Source organism: Dicentrarchus labrax, unplaced genomic scaffold (assembly GCF_905237075.1).
Source record: "Dicentrarchus labrax unplaced genomic scaffold, dlabrax2021, whole genome shotgun sequence".
Classification (NCBI taxonomy): domain Eukaryota; kingdom Metazoa; phylum Chordata; class Actinopteri; family Moronidae; genus Dicentrarchus; species Dicentrarchus labrax.
In genome coordinates, this window is record NW_026136703.1 from 5,167,308 (window position 1) to 5,176,098 (window position 8,791).

The 8,791-nt window shown below is 43.0% G+C and overlaps 1 long non-coding RNA gene across 1 annotated transcript; it reads right to left on the reverse strand.

The window, feature by feature from the left end:
- Nucleotides 1-4,124: 4,124 nt before the first annotated feature.
- Nucleotides 4,125-8,466, reverse strand: LOC127361492 (uncharacterized). Its single transcript, XR_007884291.1, has 2 exons — nucleotides 8,423-8,466; nucleotides 4,125-4,355 (listed from the first exon to the last, which is right to left on the reverse strand). It is a non-coding gene; the product is annotated as an uncharacterized LOC127361492 (long non-coding RNA).
- Nucleotides 8,467-8,791: the final 325 nt, after the last annotated feature.

Consider the following 8,791-nt stretch of genomic DNA (forward strand, 5'->3'; position numbering starts at 1 on the left):
ATTATAATAATATATAATCTTGTTATATATAGTAATAGCTACTTGAGGTTAGGTCCAGGCTAGCAGGCTGAGGACAGGCAGGCACAAACCCAAACCTAATGGACTGGAATGAAGGCTGGTTGCTGGCAGGCCAGAGTGCAGGAGAACAAAAAAAGGGAGTAGACCGGTGAAAATGGTGAGTTGCTGATGATGGAATGAGTTGCAGGTGAGGAGTAGGCGGCGCAAGCCAGGTAATGGACAGGTTGCACCGCAGACATTTCGGCATGTCATAGCAGGAAACTCACTGGTGTATTTATGATAGCTGCATACCACTTAGGGGAAGTCCTGCTATTGTGTGTGTTGGTTCACTGTCACTGTTACTGGGACACTTAATGGAACTGAGCCATCGTTAGTGTCATAGGTCCACCTGTGTTTTTCTGGCTGTGCAACCAGTCCACTGTAGGACTGGTGAGAAGTGGGAACAGGTGAGTAGATTACCTGCCTGGTAACCCACAAAAATGTTGTGTAAGTAATTTATTATTGGGTTCGGATACGGGTAAAAATGAATTCAATACGAGCGGGCAGTGGGTGAGGACAAAAATGTGTAAAAAGACCATCAATCCTAAAACTATACTATAGCCCACGTATGCCTGGACATCAGATAGTTTGAAACTGTGTGTGGAGATGGATTTAGTGAACTGGCACCGACGCCCAGCTGGCCGTACGGAAGCAGCAGCAGCGTAGTGAGTAGCAACAGTTGGTGATTGATTCAGCCAAATAGTTAATTATGATTTTAGTTCATCTTTCTATGTTACACTAAAATATGACTGTGTGTGTATCACTGGTCATACGTCGGATCGCTGGTCTTATATTGACAGGTTCGGATTTGACTTAGATATAATTGCGGGTAATGGGTCGGTTCCAGTTCTGAGCTCTGCGGGTGCGGGTTTGCAAAACCGTACCTGTGCTCTGTGGAGCTAAGGAAATGTGAAAATGTGGTTAAAGAGAAGAGCGAAAAGCAGATTGTGAGATGGACAAAACCATCTTTGACAAAATGCAACTACCGAAGACCATGGATGTATTATAAGGTATGGATACCAGACTCAAAGATGGCACCCAGTCATTCGACTGACACCTGCACATAAGCCCTCATTCCATAAACATTGTGTCACACACTTTAAAATTGTAATAACAAATAATTGCAGTTCCGGGTGTCCAGGTTTTATAGATGTATCTTCTATAATGGTGGTCTATGGGGAAAATGCTTTTGGGCCTCAGGGTTTTTTTCTATTGGCATACAGTGCATGGCCACTGCGACAAATTGGCAGCAAGCCGCTGTATCCAGCTCTCTTATTACATCCATGGTACAGATACTGACATCCAGAGAACATATTAACCAGACAAATGTTAAGATGTCGTTTTTGTTGTTTGGTAAAAGTCACAAAGTTAATCTTAATTAAAGCTCCTACAATAAACTTTTATTATTTTGTATTGACTCTGGCGGCCCCTTTGGACAAAAGTGGAAGTGTTTCCACCGCCTCATTTCATTGATTTCAAGGGGAATCCAACCCGGTGGTAGGCATTAAGAATAACTATATAGAAATAGATAGGTAGATATCAAATAGAAATCTTCTTGCTGATGGTTGTTAATGTTGGACCCACAGAGGCATCAGTGTTAAGTTGAGACTGATTCATAACCAGTTAAAAACTCCTTCTAGTACGTTTAAATAATGTTAATTGAGTACAGCTAAGTAAATTTTCCAGTTGCCATTACAGCCAGTGAAATCAGTGTTTGTAGTAGTCCTTGACTTGCTACAGCTGAAATTATGTAAATTATAATTTGAATTGTGGCCCTTCCAAATAAAAAAATTCACTTCTACCAGTCACAGTATAAAACTGATAGATTGTCCAGGCCTTGATGTGTGTGTAAACTGTGAATGCCCTGTCAATCAATGTTTGGGACATTTTGGGCATTTTTGGCTGAGGGGTGGGAGTGATTGTAGCAGTACAGGCAGTAAGCTCTATCCAAAATCACTTTTGTTTGTTGAGACTATCAATTCTCTGTGTCTGGTGTTATCTTGTATAACGCCTGTGTATTTGACCCTTTCTGTTTGACGGTGGACTGCTCATCAAGATGAATGGCAAGTGTTACGTGTGCGTGAACTTGATGCATGGTGCCTCTGCTCCTGTCACTGTGAAATTTAAGACACATGCTGTACAGTATATTGTCGCTGTCCCATGACAAACATATATCTCCACTTTCCCTAGTTTTAACATCACATTATTATACCTTTAAAATATAAGTAATCACAGTTTCTGAGAGAATAAAATCCAAGTAACAGATACACCTGGTGTTAAAAACCCCTTGAGCTATAAGATTAAGATTTAGTCAGTGAAATTAAAGAATATCCCTTATTATAAACCACAGCTGAAGGCACAGTTCTCCCCTGGCTAATCCCACAAATAGGCTCCTCATTTGACTCAGATGAAAAGCAAATGAGGTATCATTAACAAGGCAACAAATTGGAGCACAAAGCCTGTGCACAGCTCGCCGCAACACAGACCATCACCTCTCTGAGGGAAAATACCTCAACAACACTAAACCACAGCCAGGATTATGGATATCAGTTTTTCCTGTGAACTCCACCGCATCTCTAATGCAAGATTTCCTTTGAGAAGCGCGTGCCTTTTGTGTCCATGGTTGTTGATGAGTCTGTACAACAGCTGGAAATGTGCCACGCACATAAAGAGGTGTCAGAGTTAATACGGTGCTGCGTGCAAGGAGGTTGGGGCTATAGGGGATAAGCCTTTAGAGAAGCCCGTGTTTTACTGTGCCTATTTATCCTAATGGGTTGAACCCTCTGGGGAGAGATTTACAGGGCTTCCCTGCAGCAGCCGACGCTATGGGGAGGATGTGAGCCGTGACACGCTTCAAACAGGATAGACAAGTGGTTAAAACCAGGTCAGGTGGCATGGTGCCAAGGGTGCTACTAATGAGAAAAACAGGTTGAAATTAGTTGAGTGTGTTTTCTTCCTAGTTGGGTGTGAAACTTTCCCAAGGCATGATGGGGCAGGGTGGTGTGTCCCCAGATGATTTCTATTATGACATATGCATTTATAGGCCAATATTTATGTGTTTATATTCTCTGTGTGTGATTCTGAATGTCTTATCAATCACCCTCATATTAGTCAGAGGTTTAGTTTACATGATGGACTCTTGTCCCTGTCCCACTGCTGATGTTACCACTGAAGCTGCTCTGGCAACCTTGTACTGAGCATTCCTGGCTCCACGTGGCAAAAATTTGAACTTCCAAAACCACAAGTAAGGTGATGTCTGTGAACTGCGCACAGCAAAATGATCATGTACCAAGGTAAGACTGTGATGCTTCAAAGAGGACGCAAAAAGGACAAGACAGGCCAACAAAGACAAATCCTCCTCTTGTTTTTGCTTCTATTTTTAATAGCAGTTCGTACAGATATGAAAGAAATGTGAAGATTAGGAGAGACGGCATCCATCCCACTTTGGATGGAGCGACTCTCTTATCTAGAAATATGGCGAAGTTTATTTCTAAAACCTGACAGTCCAGAGTTAGGACCAGGAAGCAGAGCTGCTGTCTTACACACTTCTCTGCTCTTTCTTTAGAACAGTCACCCACCCAAAACCCCATAGAGACTGTGTCTGTCCCCCGACCACCTAAATTATTTAAAGGAATAAAAACAAGAGGAGTTCAACATAAAACTCTAATAAAAATTAAAACCAAGTTACCAAGCTCCTCTCCTGTGGAACCAGCTTCCAGTTGTGGTTCGGGAGGCAGACACCCTCACCACATTCAAGAGTAGGCTTAAGACATTCCTCTTTGATAAAGCTTATAGTTAGGCCTGGATCAGGTGAGTCCTGAACCATCCCTTAGTTATGCTGCTATAGGCCTAGACTATCGGGGGATTTCCCATGGTGCACTGAGCTCCTCTCTTCCTCTCTCTCTCTTTCTGCACTCATTCATGTCCCATTAATGCATGTTACTAACTCCACTTCTTCCCCGGAGTTCTTGTGCTTTCTCGTCTCGCAGGTTCTCATGGATCCTGGTGGAGCCTCCTGCCATGGTCCTGCTTGACTGCCATTGCCAATACTGTTGTTGCTGTGCACCTGTCTGTCTGTCTGTCTGTCTGTCTCTCTCTCTCTCTCTCTCTCTCTCTCTCTCTCTCTCTCTCTCTCACCCCAACTGGTCGAGACAGACGACCACCCACCTAGAGCCGGAGGATCTGTCCTAGGTTTCTGCCTTTTAACAGGCAGTTTTTCCTTGCCCTTGTCGCCAAGTGCTTGCTCATGGTGGTACTGTTGGGTCTCTGTAATTAATGTTAAAGAGTTCGGTCTAGACCTGCTCTATTTGAAAAGTGTCCTGAGATTACTTCTGTTATGAATTGGCGCTATACAAATAAAATTGAATTGAATTGAATTGAATTGAATTGAAGAGAGAGAGAGAGAGAGAGAGAGAGAGAGAGAGAGAGAAGAGGATGACATGCAATAAAGGCCTGTAGGGCACCTGAATGCTCATTTGTATTTATTTTTAAGTTTAATTTCACTTTGTGTGGTAGGAGAGATTAAAGGGGAACTTCGGCAGATTTTTACCCTAGTCTTGATCACTAGAGGTCCCCGAGTACTGTCGATAGGAAAAACAACGACCAGAATTGGTTCTAGCAAACTGGAGATCCTGCAGCTAATGGCCAGAGCTCCCAGTTAGTTATAATACACTTTTTGGGGGCATATCCTAAAGAGTGCCTTTTGTTCCACTTAACAGACACAAAATGCAGTTAAAATGTCTGTGCAACATGCTCAAGGTCCTTACGTGACAACAACATGCCTTTTCAACTCAAACAACAACAACAACAAGTGAAATCCCACGGGACTTCAGTGTGGGACTGCTCTCGCGCTGAAGTCCCGTGGGATTTCTTGTTGCAGGTAAATGCAGAAGAAGAAATGAGTGGAGATCGGAGGTGTTTACAAGTGAAGAAGCTTGGAGTAAGAATAACGTGTGTTGATCTACTGTGGAGAAGAAATGGTTCGCGTTTGTGCCTTTCCAAATGGTGGCAACAGAATGAGAAGGTACAAGTGCCTACACCTTCATCGTCTATCTTTCCATGACCATGAGATACTGCAGTTGTGGCTAGTTGTTCTTCAGCTGGATGTGCAAACTCCCAAACAAGTACTACGCGATCATGGAGATAATGCCTTTGCGACGAAAAAAAGTTTATTTCCCCTCAAAAATGTGTTGCCGCACATCCCTTCTCAAGCCGTGTCTGCCAAAACGAAACTAAATGAAGTTATGAATAACGTTACCTCCACAGTGGTTGCAGCAGTCTTCATCCTCGGAATGGCATTTCTCTTCAGCCGGCTCCGCTGTGTTGTGTCTCTGTAGTCATCCTCCTCAAAATGTTCGCTGCAAATGCGGTGATAATTTTCGCATAGTACTTGTATGGGAGTTTCCACATCCAGCAGAAGAACAACTAGCCACAACTGCAGTATCTCATGGTCATGGAAAGGTAGACGATGAAAGTGTGGGCACTTGTACCTGTAAAAAAGGCGGCGTGTTCCGTGGAAGCGGCATAATAAAAACAACACGTAGAAAAGCACGAAACTCTCTGAAAACAACCTCGTTAGAGAGGACAGGACTTCACATAGTTACAGTGAAGAAACAAGAACGAACAAAAGAGAATAAAAGTTAAGAAAGTTAAAACTTTCGCGCATGCGCACATAGCTTTTCTACGTGTTGTTGTTATTATGCCGCTTCCACCGGAACACGCTGCCTTTGTTTACTCTCGAGAACAGCTTATCGCGCTAATGCCAGCCGGCGTAGTGGCCAGACCAGCTGATATACCACCTGAACTCTGGAGGAAAACACACCGGGGATGCAGAGGAGGGAAGCAACGTCTGGGAATGAGAGGAGGGTCGAGACGGGACGGGCTTTTGGAGAGGGTCCCTTAGCAACAAAATGGACGAGCTAACGACGCTGACACGGAGCCACCCGGAGTACCATGAGTGCAGTCTGATGTGTTTCACTGAGACATGGCTGCACAGGGACATTATGGACCAGATCGTCTCCGTGGATGGCTTCCACACCGTCCGCGCTGAAGTCCCGTGGGATTTCACTTGTTGCAGGGAAACGCAGAAGAAGAGATTGTTGCAGGAAGTGTGCAAATCGGAGAGTAGTGTGTGAAGACATGGACATTTTTGAGGGGGAAATAAACTTTTTTTCGTCATGAAGGCATTATCTCTGTGATCGATTATTCTGGGCTTTCGGTGAAGCAAGCGGTGGAAAAACAGGTAGGCGACAGTACTGTTTGTACGGTTTCTGCACAACGTATGAGTTAAAAAGGCATGTTGTTGTCACGTAAGGGCCCTGATCACGTTGCACAGACATTTTAATTGCATTTTGTGTCAGTTAAGAGCATCAAAAGGCACTCTTTAGGATATGCCCCCAAAAAGTGTATTATAACTAACTGGGAGCTCTGGCCATTAGCTGCAGGATCTCCAGTTTGCTAGCACCGGTTTTGGTCGTTGTTTTTCCTATCGACAGTACTCGGTGACCTCTAGTGATCAAGACTAGGGTAAAAATCTGCCGAAGTTCCCCTTTAAGTGATACACACACCAAATTCCAGAGGATGTAGTGCTCCTCTGTATTGCAATATTACATTGGTATGCAAGGTATGAAGCCTATAAATGTTATGCATAATGTGATATTAGGGTGGATTTGCTTGTTTTTGGCCAATAACTACAATTATGTACACTTTTACCAAGCAGTTTCTAACTTATTAGGGTTTTTTGACATAGATAAACTACATCAATAAGCAATTGGCCACCTTTATTTTTCTGGGCAAAGTTCCATTATCATCATGTGGATGATAATGCCTGGAGTCCTGTGCTGGAACACTGCCTGTGCTAGTTTAGTTAGATTAAACACAGCTTTATTTATGTGAGCACAATATAAACTCAAATTAAAACCAGACTTTGTACAATGTTAGAATAAAGAGCCACAAAGATTAGATAATTATAATGAAGGATAATGGAGGGTATTATAATTTTGTAGTAAATTTGTGCAGCGTGGTGGTTCAGTGTTTAGCACTGTAAGCAAGAAGGTTAGAATCCCAGCTGGGGCAGGCTGAGGAATCAGGCTTTTGGGACACTTTGGGCATCCATGGACCTTGGATATAGGAAAAACGCATATTCACTTCCTTGCTAAGAGTTCGATGAGAAAATCGTCGCTACCACTCTTGCATCTGTCCGTTCAGTATGAAGCTGGAACCAGCACCTTAGCTTAGCACAGAGAACGTGAATGGGGGGGGGGACCGCTAGCATGGCTCTGTCCAAAGGTAACCAAATCTATCTACTAGCTCCTCTAAAGCTAACTAATTAACTTGTTCTATCCTGTTTGTTTGTCCTTGTAAAGTATAAAACGATCTTTACAAAGTTGCAGTTTTACGGGTGGTTAGCCAGGTCTTGTAACTTCCTGGAGACTCTGCTGGTTGCCTAGAAACAGCATGACAATGATGAGACTCCAAGGTGGTTACAGGTCTCTGACCACATCGAAGCAGACCCGACATAGATGCTGGTTCAGCAAATGCACAACAAGAGACAACAATTTCAGACTGTCCTCTCCAGGAAAAAAGAAGGGACTCCAAAGTGAAGGGGTGGAAAAACACTGTGTTACACTGCCTATGGTTAAGATACTCAGGAATTACTAAATACTAATAAGAACTAATGGCTGGATCAGGTGAGTCCTGAACCATCCCTTAGTTATGCTGCTATAGGCCTAGACTATCGGGGGATTTCCCATGGTGCACTGAGCTCCTCTCTTCCTCTCTCTCTCTTTCTGCACTCATTCATGTTCCATTAATGCATGTTACTAACTTCACTTCTTCCCCGGAGTTCTTGTGCTTTCTCGTCTCACAGGTTCTCATGGATCCTGGTGGAGCCTCCTACCATGGTCCTGCTTGACTGCCATTGCTAATAACACTGATATTATTGTTATTATTATTACTATTATTATTATTATTACTACAGTTACTATTATTACTAAAGTCACTGCTCATTGTCCCCCATCGTTGTTGCTGTCGTCGTCGTCATCATCTTCTTCATGTTCATCATTATTATCACCATCAGTCACTACTATTAGTGTAGTTTGTCTCTGTCTCTGTCCTTCTGTCGTTACCTCTGTTGCTGTCCTTCTGTCTTTATCCCATTCTTTCTCTCTCTCTCTTTCTCTCTCTGTCTCTCTCTCTATCTCACCCCAACTGGTTGAGGCAGACGACCACCCACCTGGAGCCGGGGTCTGTCCGAGGTTTCTGCCACTTAAAAGGACGTTTTTCCTTGCCGCCATCGCCAACTGCCTGCTCATGGTGGGAACTGTTGGGTCTCTGTAAATCATTTTATAAGGAATACGGTCTAGACCTGCTCTATTTTGAAAAGTGTCCTGAGATAACTTCTGTTATGAATATACAAATAAAATTGAATTGAAATGAATTGAATTGAATTGAATTACTAGTAGGCAGTAGGCAAGCAGGAAGAAAAACATGGATATGACAAAGATCATGTGAATTAAGCCATTTTGTGCATTTAAAGTTTGTTGTCCAGGATCTGTGTCTTAAAGCTGCAGTAGCTAACTTTTAGTCATTATTGCTGAATTTTTCACTGTGTTCAGACAGTAGTACATGAAGTTCCAATCAGGTTCTTCTCCCCCCTTCATGGCTTTTTAAAAAACCCCAGCCTCCAAAAAAAAAACAAAAAAAAACACAAAAAAAAAAAAAAAAAATTTTTTGT